Here is a 12,078-nt window from a genome sequence, read left to right as displayed (position 1 = left end):
AGCTCAGAGCCTGAGGCCTGCTTCGGATTCTATGTCTCCTTCTCTCTCTGCCCTTCCTCTGCTCGTGCTCATGCACACTCGCTTGCTCTCTCTCTCCCCCCCTTCAAAAAATAAATAAACATTAAAAAAAATTTTTAAAGGTACAATATTCAATAAAGATATAAAAATCATGAACCTTAACAGACTGTAAACTATGGTCCCAGATTCACAAATACACACACCCCACACATCAGAAACGGGTTGCAAAACAAGGAGAAAAATACAAAAATATAGTTTTTATGGGAGACTTTAATATACCTTTTCCTGCCTTTGACATATCTACAAAGATAGAAAGTCACATACAGAAGAATAATATAATTAAATAAATTGAACAAATATATAGTTAGCTATGTAAAATCTTCATTTTCAAGTGTCAGGAGAATATTTCTACAAAGTGTTCATATTCTTGGTCATAAAATACAATCTAAATAGTCATACTAGTTTAGCAAAAAGCAGAATACAAAAACCAGTAACAAGGCAAAAGCAAAAGCAAAGAATAGAAAGCATGAAATATATCAGTTATAGGGGCCACCTGGGTGGCTCAGTCAGTTAAGCATCTGACTCTTGGTTTAGGTGCAGGTCTTGATCTCATTTTGTGAGTTCGAGCCCTGCATCAGGCTCTGTGCTGACAGCATGGAGTCTGCTTGGGATTCTCTCTCTCTCTTCCTCTCTTTCTGCCCCTCCCCCACTCACACTGTCTCTGTCTCTCTCAAAATAAATAAAGAAACTTAAAAAAAAATTTTTAAAGAAATACATCAGTTATAAGTTATTTAAACTTCTATACTAAATAAAGATTCAAACCATTCCCTCTTCTATAAACTGGTAGATAACAAATGTTTTATTCCCTTTAATGAAAGTAGGTTCTGTGATTCCTTTCACTTACTGTTTTAATCTTTTGTAACATAAACTATGCTTATTAGTTTTCATCTTCAGTTACTTGAACAATATATATCACGTTTTAATTCCACTAGTTGTTGACTTAAAGATATGCAACACGTGCTAAGTGAAGACAGCCAATATATGCCAACAAAATGTATCCAAAACAGAATGTGTGGGAAAGCTTACAAGCAAAAGTGTGGGAATAATTAATAAGAAAAACAAAGAACAATAACAAAGATAAAAACAAAACAAAACAAAACAAAAAGCAGGATAAAAAATTAAGTTTTAACGTCAGAATACAGCAAAACAGTGGAATCTTAAAAAATCTGAGCTGATTCTTGGGTCAAAATAATGAAACAAATAAATCTCTGTCAAAAATAAATTTAGAAAGAGAAAATAAATCAACAATGAGATATAAAAGGAACTAGAAAGCCTCACAGACCAGGTTGCTGGAAATCAGAGTGGCAAGATGGACTGATGGTAAACCAGGGTTGATCTTGTACCTTCTCCTGATCCTGAAACCAAGAGGCTAACGTTTAGCAGCCATGAGAGGGATAGGAAGCAAGCAAGACCTTGGGGACTAGCCAGGAGGGACTTGCAGTTGAGATCAAAGCACAGATGTAGGAAGGCTATATCCTCAAGGAAACAAGACACAAACCAAGACTTCCTACTACCAGCAAAAGAAGGCAAGAAAATGCATGAATCCCAACCTGGGCTCTGAGCAGGAGTATAACATGACTGTCAAAGAATTAATAGCTCAGGCCTGCCTTCAAAGGAGTTTGGTGTTGGATTTTATACACATATAATCCCAGAAAGCCCAAAGCAACAACACTTAAAATAGCCCAGACTGGTAAATGGCCACGCTACCTAAAAGAGGAAAATAATCCTGCATGAAGGGATGTCTCCCTCACAAGACTCCCATATATGAAGCCCTGCTACCCATATTTCACCATCCAAAACACATGAGAAAAGAAGGTTGACCCATGAACAAGGGTCAACAGAAACAACAAAAGCACAACACAGAGAATTAGACTGTCAAAAATTTTAGATATAAGAATTATTGGATATAAACTATAAAATAATTATGTTAAAAATACATGAGAAATAAAAGATGGAATGAAATCCATGAGAAAGGAACAAAAGATCATTTTATTTCCTAACATTATGACAGACAAAATACACTGAATGATCCACTAATTGAAAGCATTTAAATGCTGGATACTATATAAAGAAAATATTTTTAGCACATTATTGCACTGACACAAAAGCAAAGAATTTGCAGGTCCTCAAAATGCACTGAAAATTGAAATCCTAAAAGGAAAATGACACCAAAACTGGCTGTTGCCCTGAAGATTTCTGTTGCCCACCTGGAGACCCTGAGGTTTCATTTCAATTTCTACATGAGACTCTTCTACATGAGGTAACAAAAGTTGGAGTTTTGGGCCCACCTGAGTTAGGAACCTAATAAGGGATCTTAAACTGCAACACACACACACACACACACACACACACACACACACACACAAACACAGCCTACCTCTATCAGTGTAATAATGAATTAGAAATAAACCCGCTACATAGAAGGAGAAAGCCAGGAAGTTGCCCTAATGCAGCCTTTCCATTTGATGGAGGAGGAAAAAAATCCTCTTCAAAAAATTTGTATCCATAAACCAATACACCTGCAGGTTTTGTTGCACATTCATATTACTTATATGATATAAAAAATACCTAAGTGGAAAAATTAAAGTGGTTCTGGGTTAACAATGTCCCCTAGGTGGCTGGCAAAAGCAAATAAGAATCCTCTTTGATGATTTTACCTTTTGTTTGAGTTTCAAAAAATTCCTAAAGATGTAGTCCTAGGAAAAATGCAGCTTACACTTAAATTTCATAAAATACATTAAAAAAATGTTTTAATGTTTATTTTTGAGAGAGAGAGAGACCCAGAGTGTGAGTGGCAGAGGGGAAGAGAGAGAGGGAGACACAGAATCCAAAGCAGGCTCCAGGCTCTGAACTGTCAGCACAGAGCCCGATGCGGGGCTGGAACCCATGAACAGTGAGATCAGACCTGAGGTGAAGTCAGATGCTCAACTGACTGAGCCACCCAGGTACCCCTCATAAAATACATTTTAAGAAAAGGAAGATAACATGAATGAAAACAAGTAGAAATAACAGCTGCAGAAACAAACCCACAGAAATCAGATAGTGACGATGTCAGATATAGAAAAATATTATAATTAACATATTTAAAGAGTTAAATGAGAAGCTTGAATATATGAGCAACAAATGACCAAAAAGAACCTAACAGCACTTCTGGAAGTAAAATATACAATAGATGAAATAAAAATACTCAGTGTTGATTAAACAATAGAATAATAGAATGTAGCTAAGAAAGATAAATAAAAACTATGAAGAAAAGTGAAAACACATGAAATCTAGAAATAGATGGTCTCATGTATATCTATTTAGGGTTCCAAAAGGGGAAAAATAGAAAGAATGGGAAAGAGGATCTCTGTAAAGAGATATGGTTTGGAATTTCCAGAATTATTGAAAATCACAAAACCTCAGTTCAAAGAAACCCAATATATTCCAAATAGGATAAATAAAAAGAAATCTACATCTAGACACAGCACAGGAGAACATCAACCTAAGGGAGATCTTAAAACTATCGAGAGGATAATGAATGATTGTTAACATAGAAATGGCAACTAGGCTGAATGTTCACTTCCTGAAGGTAACAGTATAAGCCAGAAGACAGTAGAATGGTGTATCTTTAATGTGTTGAAAGAAAATAAATATCAACTTAGCATTCTATACCCAAAGAAACTATCTTTGAAATATGAAAATAAAATAGACATTTTAGACAACATAGAGAGCTTGTCACCTTCAGTAAGGGAAATTCTAAATTTTATATATATATCAGAGAGATGGAAATCACATTGATTGGAGCAGCACTATTAATAGAAACATATACGTAATCCTATATTCTCTGGTAGTCACATTATGACCATTGAAAACAAAAGGTGAAAAATTGATGTTAATAGTTTATTTAGCCAAATGTATTAAAAATATCATTTTAAAAAATTACTGAGTAATAAAAAATTACTGATGAGATAGTTTACATTTATTTTTTTGTAATAAGTCTTTGAAATCCAGTGTGTATTTTATATTTACAACACAGTGAAATTGCAATGCTGACATTTAAAGTGAAATGGAGTCCTATGACAATACTACATGCATGTTTAACAGAAAATGATTTTCCACTCCTTTTTTTCTAAATATAAATTTACACTGACTCAGATAAAACAATATTTAGTTCCTCAGCCATACTAACCACATCTCAAGTGTAAAATAGCCATATGTGGCTAATGGCGACCACATCGGACTGTGAAGATATGGAGACTTTGTGATTTTCCATGGAATAATGAGGAATTATGTTGGCAAATAAGAGAAAATTTAATTAAGCATTGTAACAGTCATCATCATCCTCATTGCCATTATCATAACCATTATTATCATGGAAGATATATAAGCAGCCAAAAACTAAGATAATGGAGGAAAATAGCCTGTAAGTTGGGCAGGAGGAATTAGAATGAAAGCATTTTTAAAACCTTATATTTTTGAGAGAAGGGTAAAATCTTTTAGACTTTGTTAAATTTGACATGCATGTCAAAATATTTGGGTAGGGCGATAGAAGAAAATATGGCAGAGTATGGACCTCCAGGAGCCATCCTGCCCCTAAACCCCTAAATGTTTGGCAAAACAAAACTAAACAAACCCTGTTATAATCACAACCCTGGAAGAGAACAGAAGGTCTACAGCAACCAAGCACAGACTCAGCCAGCAGAAAAGCCTCCAAAATAAGGTAAGAGTTCTTTGTGATATTCTAACTTCTAGCTCCATCCTCTTTCCTGTCATGGTGGCATTCTTGAAAATGGCAGCCTGCATTCCCAGGGTGGGTACCTGGAACCAGAAGAACAGAAAGGGTCTGATTCCCAAGGAACTGTGTTTCTCTGTTTTGACATTGCTAGAGTTCCCTTCAAAGACTTATGCAAGAGTCTCCCCTTTGTTTTGCCTAACTCTGAACTCTATCAGAGTGGAGTGGCTATGTGGTCCTCAAAAACAATGAAAACAAATAAAATGAGCAGGTTGCTGTTGCCTGGGGGTAGGAGGCTAGGGGAGAAAGCTGGGACAAACAAAAGACATGCCAAAAACCTAGGAGGGAGAGCTAGGGAGTGCAATTTTGGGGGGGAGTAGGGTAGAAGAGAGGCTTTATAATTGATTTTCAACAAGTTCCATAGGACTATTCAATGGTGAAGAGTCTCTTCAACAAATGGTGCTGGGACAACTAGATATTCACGTGTAAAAGAATGATGTACAAAAACTAACTCAAAATAGTTAACAGATCAAAATTTAAGCTCTACAGCAATAAAATTCTTAGAAGAAAATGGGAAAATTTTCTTGGCTTTGGCAATTGTCACTGGTTTCTTTCTTTCTTTCTTTCTTTCTTTCTTTCTTTCTTTCTTACTTTCTTTCTTTCATGTTTACTATTTTCAGAGAGAGACAGAGCATGAGCTGAGGAAGGGACAGAGAGAGAGGGAGACATAGAATACCAAGCAGGCTTCAGACAACTCAGGGCTCGAACTCGTGGACCAGGAGATAATGACCTGAGCTGAAATCGAGAGTCTGATGCTTAGCAGACTGAGCCACCTAAGTCCCCCTTTGTTAATGGTTTATTAAATGTGACCCCAAAAATACAAGCAATGAAGGAAAAAATAGATAAGCTAGATTTCATAAAAATTAAAAACTTTCATGCATAGGGGAGCCTGGGTGATTCAGTCAGTTAAGCATCTGGCTCTGATTTCAGCTCAGGTCATGATCTCACAGTTCATGATATCAAGCCCCGTGAGGCTCTGCATGCAGACAGCACGGAGGCTGTTTGGGATTCTCTCTCTTCCACTCTCTCTGCCATTCCTCTACTTGTGCTCTTTCTCTCTCTCTCTCTCTCTCTCTCTCTCTCAAAAAATAAATTAATAAATAAACTTTAAACATTTGAAAAAACCCTTTCATCCATCAAAGGATACTCTAAAAGTGAAAAGACCATTCAGAAACTGGGAGAAAATATTTGCAAATCATGTATCTGATAAACATCTAGTATCCAGAGTATATAAAGAACTCTTACAACTCAACAGCAGACACAAACCCAATTTAAAAATGGACATTTCTCCAGATATCCAAATAGGCAACAAACACATGAAAACATGCTAACTGAATTAGTCATTTAGAAAATGCAAATGAAAAGCACACTGAGAAACTATTTGTAGTAAAAAAAAAAAAAAAAAGAAAAAGGAAAATAACAAGTATTTGCAAGGATGTAGAAAAACTATAAATCTTATGGATTTCTGGTAAAAATATAAAATTGTACAGTGCTGTGGAAAACAATTTGGTGCTTCCTCAAAAATGTAAACATGGAATTACCACATAATCCAGTAATTTCCCTCATAGATATACACCCAAAAGAATTACACATAGGTGTTCAAACAAAAAGTTAAGAATGTTCATAGTAGCTCTATTTACGATAGCCAGAAGGTAAAAACAACTCAAATGTCTATCACCAGATAAATGAATAAACAAAATGTGAGATATCCATTCAATAGAATATTATTCAGCCATAAAGACAATTATTGCATATGTTACTGATACATGCTACAACATGGATGCACCTTGAAAACCTTACACTCAGTGAAACAAGCCAGATACAAAGGACCACATACTGTATGATGCCATTTACATGAAATGTACATAATAGGCTAATCCACAGAGACAGAAAGTTAATTTGTGGTTGCCAGGGGCTGGGGGGAGAGGGGAATTGGGAACGACTGGTTACATTTCTTAAAACATTTATTTTTGAGAGAGAAACAGAGCACAGGCAGGGGAGGGACAGGGAGAGATGGAGACACAGAATCCAAAGTAGGCTCCAGGCTCTGAGCTGTCAGCACAGAACCCCACACGGGGTTCAAACCCATGAACTGTGAGATCATGACCTGACCTGAAGTTGTACACTTAACTGAATGAGCTACCCAGGTACCTTGGGAATGACTGCTTAGTGGGTACAAGTTTCCATTTAGAGTGATGAAAAATTTTGGAAATATATAGTTCTAATTGTACATTGTGTGCAATTTGGGCTGGCTGTGCATTGTGAATATAGTTAATGCCACTGAATTGTACTTTAAAATGATTATGATGAATGTAATGTCATTTTACCACAATTAAATGTGTGTTAACCACTAAATGATTAGCCAGAGGACATATAATTTCTAAACACAGGAAGTAGACAAAAAAGAATAAAAAACTGAAAAAGTAGCACCCGAAAGCAACCCACTGAAAAATATATTCAGTATGATTAATAAGCTCTACACTCATATGTATGCGTATTTCATGTTTTCTTCAAAAGAACAAGATACCATATAAAAAACTCAGCATACAAAGATCTTTATAAATGTTTATTTTAAACATTTTTTATAAGGTTTATTTATTTATTTTGAGAGAAAGACTGTGCGTTCACAAGCAGGGAAGGGAAAGAGAGAGAGAGAGAGTCCCAAACAGGCACTGCACTGTCAGCACAGAGCTCTATGTGGGACTGATCCCACCAACTGTGACATCATGACCTGAGGCGGAATCAAGAGTGGGTGACTTAAGGGACTGAGCCACCCAGGCCTCCCTTTCACAAATGTTTCTTTTTAAACTGTATGGGTTACACAGTAGATTAAGCAGAGCTAAAATAATAAATAATTAGTAGACTGAAAGATGGATCTGATGAAATCATCCAGAATGCAGCACTCACACACATTAAAGACAGGACAGAGGTGCCTCTCCATGCTCTGCTCAGCGGTAGAGCTTGCTTAGGATTTTCTCTTTCTTACACTCTCTCTTCCTTCCCCTCCCCCTCCCCCTCCCCACCCCTCGCACCTGCTAGTGCTCTCTCCCTCTCTCTAAAATTAAAAATATATATATTTAAAATACACATTTTTAAAAAGTTTTTTTTATGTTTATTCATTTTTGAGAGACAGAGACAGAGTGCGAGCAGGGGAGGGGAAGAGAGAGAAGGAGACACAGAATCTGAAGCAGGCTCCAGGCTCAGAGCTGTCAGCACAAAGCCCAATGCGGGGCTCAAACCCACGAACTGTGAGATCGTGACCTGAGCCTAAGTCGGACGCTCACCCAACTGAGCTACCCAGGCCCCCAAAATATATTTTTGAGAGGATAAAAGTCATAGAGAATTGGTTAAAGTCTTTATCATTGGAATTCCAGGTGGAGAAAATGAAGAGAATTAGAAAGAGGGAATATTTACTTCCGAGGGATAATTTTCCATAATTGATGACGATTCTTGCTTTTCATCCTCTCATTCAGAAAGTGTCACAAGCCTGCTGTCAGCCTATTTCAGTGAGCTCCTCCTGCACCTGTCAGTGCGGGTGACCTTCACTGTGCTTCCCACAGACACATTGCTCAGATGCGCCCCTGGCGGCCGAGGGCTGCAAGCTTAAAAGCTCAGTTTCAACCCTCCTATGAAACCTTTGCCTACAGCTAGTTGAGTTTCCATTTCAGGCTAGTAACAGAAGGAGATGCACCTGGACTTTCCTGGAGCCCTCTGCGTTTTCAAGCGTCAGGCGGAATTAAGGGTTCTTTGACTGTAAACTGCACTTGTTTGACCAGTCCTGCTCCCCTCAGCAATTTGTCACCTACCAGAAGTGTCTCCAACTGTGGGCATCCCACCCTTATCCTAGAGTTGTTCTTTAAGCCACAAAAAAGCTGCATCCAAGTTTATTTGACCTCTGTTCTCTCAAGTGTCCATGAGGCTGCGCCCGAGGGAGGTGAAGGCTTTGTGGTCAAGCTCCGTGGCCTGCCCTGATCCTGCTCTGTTGAGGATGTGCAGAATTTCCTTTCTGACTGCACAATACATGATGGGGCTGCAGGTGTTCATTTCATCTACTCTAGAGAAGGCAGGCAGAGTGGTGAGGCTTTTGGTGAGAGTGGTAAGGGCCATGTAAAAACGGCCCTTAAAAAAGACAGGGAAAGCATACCACAAAACCAAGATGGACTGAGTGTTGAAGCCCCGTGGTCCAAACGGTGCTGACACCGCCAATGATGGCTTCGTGCGGCTTCGAGCTCCCCCATTTGGAGGCACCAAAAAAGAAATTGTTCAGTTCTCAGGGTTGGAAATTATGCCAAGCAGGATCACATTGCCTGTGGACCTCAGGGGCAAGATTAGAGGGGAAGCCTTTGTGTAGTTTTGCCTCACAGGAGTTAGCTGAGAAGGCCCTAAGGAAGCATAAGGAGAGAATAAGGTGCAGGTATGCTGAAGTGTTCAAAAGCAGTCAGGAAGAAGTTAGGTCATACTCGGATCCCCCTGTGAAGTTCATGTCTATACAGCGGCCAAGGCCCCAAGATCGTCCTGGCACAGCCAGGAGGTGTATTGGCATCATCAAGCAAGCGGGCCCGGAGAGGATGAGGTCTGGTGATTATAGTGCAGGCTATCGGGGCTCTGAGGACAACGGCAGCCTCAGCGATGGCTACAGCTTACCACTGATGTGTTTGGGAGAGACCTCAGCTATTGTCCCTCAGGCACGGATGACCACAGGTATGGAGACAGGGAGTTCACTGTCGGGAGTAGCACTGGACAGTGTCCACATGAGAGGGCTGCCATACACACCCACAGAGAACGACACTTACAACTTCTCTCCGCTCAACCCTGTGAGAGTGCATATTGAGACTGGGCCTGATGGAAGCGTGACCGGCGGAGCTGATGTTGAGTTTGCCACTCACGAAAAAGCTGTGGCAGCTATGTCCAAAGACCAGGTCAACATGCAACACAGGCACATAGACCTTTTCCTGAATTCCACTCCTGGGGCCAGCAATGGGGCGTATAGCAGCCAGATGATGCAAGGCATGGGAGTGTCAGCCCAGCCTACTTACAGTGGCCTCGAGAGCCAGTCTGTGAGTGGCTGTTATGGGGCTGGCTATTGAGGCCAGAACAGCATGGGTGGATATGATTAGTTTTGTAGGAACATTTGCACTATTGCAATCAAATTTTCACAGGCATACAACAAGCAGTGAAAAGCAATTATTACTCTTAGAAGAAGCTGTGGGACCCATTTTGCACCATGAGTTTGTGAAATCTGGATTAAAAAATTACCTTTGCAGTGTTTTCTCATGCAAACTTTCTTCTAGCATGTGATAATGAGTAAACTAAAACTATTTTCAGCTTTTCTCAAGTAACATTTTGGTTGTGTATTTCAGAGTGATGTTATCTGAGTTAAAGTGGTCTTAAGTACGTTGAATGGATCTTTTACACCACATTGCCATGAACACATTGGGGAGACATACTTTTTTGGACAACTCAAGGTGCTAGAGCCCTCATTCAAAGACAAACATTTCTCATGTTTGTTCATTCTAGTTTATTTTCCTTTAAAATCTTTTAGGTTAAGTTTAAGCTTTTAAAAAAAATGAGTTTTGAAAATTGAGACTCATTACTAATACTGTAGGAATTGGTGAGGATTTGACTTAAAACTTACCTGTACTGTAATTTCCTTTTGGGTATACTTTGCTAGGTGGGACTTAAGTTTTTTTTGTTAGCTACATTTTTTTTCTTAAAAATTTTTCCACAATGAAAAAAACAATAAAGTGCCATAAATTATAAGACAAAGAATCTCTATTTCTGTTGAGATTTAATATATGTGAGTCAATACAATATCCAGCATTCCTAAATTCTGTCATAAATATTTTCCTCAAGGTAGCCTGGCAAGTATTCAGTACTCATAATATATGCTAACATGTATATACCTCATTCAACACTTGTGATATGACTTTCCCAGTTCAGAAATGGTATCAATGTACTCTCTCTTGTAGTTAAGGAATAACAATCTAAATCCATACCAGATCCTGGTAAGCAAGCATGGTGATAATTTGGAGAAAAAATGACATTGAACATAAATATTTTTTTCTTGGCTCCAAATTCTACCTTATGTGGGAAAATTTCATGACCACTGGATCTAGCTTGGAAACTTTTCCCAAAGTTTAAGTGGTATTGTTTGTTGATTTTTGAGATAGAAATAGATATATCTTAGACATGGAATATGCTTATTAAGCCAAAAGTGAGGTAAAATGGAACAGGAACAGTTGAACAGGAACAATTTTGGTAAATGTGGAACATGAAGTCATTATAAATATAGTCAGGTTGAAGAGTTACTTGGTACCTATTGATTTTATGCATTAGTTTAAAATATAGGCCTGTCCCACTTACTCTTTCCATTTAATATATGTACAGTGCAACCCAATAAATTTGCTTAAGTAATTGATCCACCTAACTAGCTTTAGATTTATTTCTTAAAAAACATAAAACCAACTTATATGTCTATTGTATCTTCCCCATACTTCCCCAGATTTGCAGTGATTCAGAACCAAGCTCATTTCTTGCCACAACTTTTGGGTATTGGTTTATACTAAAATTCTTTTTTCATGACCTAAATAAAACAAGTGTTAAAAGAGGCCATTTAAAATAAGCTAAGATGCAGAAGTCTTTCTCCAACTGTACCTTTATTGATTACAATGTGTATAACATGCCATTATACCAGGAAAACAACACCCTACTCATCACTTTGAAGCCTACTGTTGTACTTCCAAGACCTTGAACTTTCCCTTGCTGCTACTGGGTATGTTGTGAGTGACTGTATTGACTTTAAATCATTATGCTTTGGAATTAAGGGTAAGGATGTTTAGCTAAACAATGTTGGGTACCTGAAATTTACAAACATGAGTTATGTGTAAATTCAGTATAAGTAACATACATGAAAATAGTTTACAGTAAAGCCAAAATTCCCTGTAGCCTGCTTACACAACCTCAACAGATAATCTTGTCCAATTTCACATGGTCGATCCAATTTTATGTAGTCAGGCTGAGGACTAAAATTGTCAAGGAATGCACTAGGAATTCAGGTCTCTATTCAGATTTTTATTATTATCATCATCATTATCATCTTGGCTTATTGACTAAATAACTCTCGCTTGCCTAGTAGATCTGTGAACGTATGTGTCTATTGAGCACTTGAAATGCAGTTAGTCCAAATTAAGATGTGCTGTAAGTATAAAATCCACACTGGATTTTTA

General features: G+C 38.0%; 1 pseudogene; it reads left to right on the top strand.

The window, feature by feature from the left end:
* The first annotated feature begins 2,240 nt into the window (after positions 1 to 2,240).
* Positions 2,241 to 9,969, top strand: LOC115518765 (annotated as a pseudogene).
* Positions 9,970 to 12,078: the final 2,109 nt, after the last annotated feature.

This window comes from Lynx canadensis, chromosome B4 (genome assembly GCF_007474595.2).
Source record: "Lynx canadensis isolate LIC74 chromosome B4, mLynCan4.pri.v2, whole genome shotgun sequence".
NCBI lineage: Eukaryota > Metazoa > Chordata > Mammalia > Carnivora > Felidae > Lynx > Lynx canadensis.
This window is presented reverse-complemented; position numbering and strand designations above follow the sequence as displayed.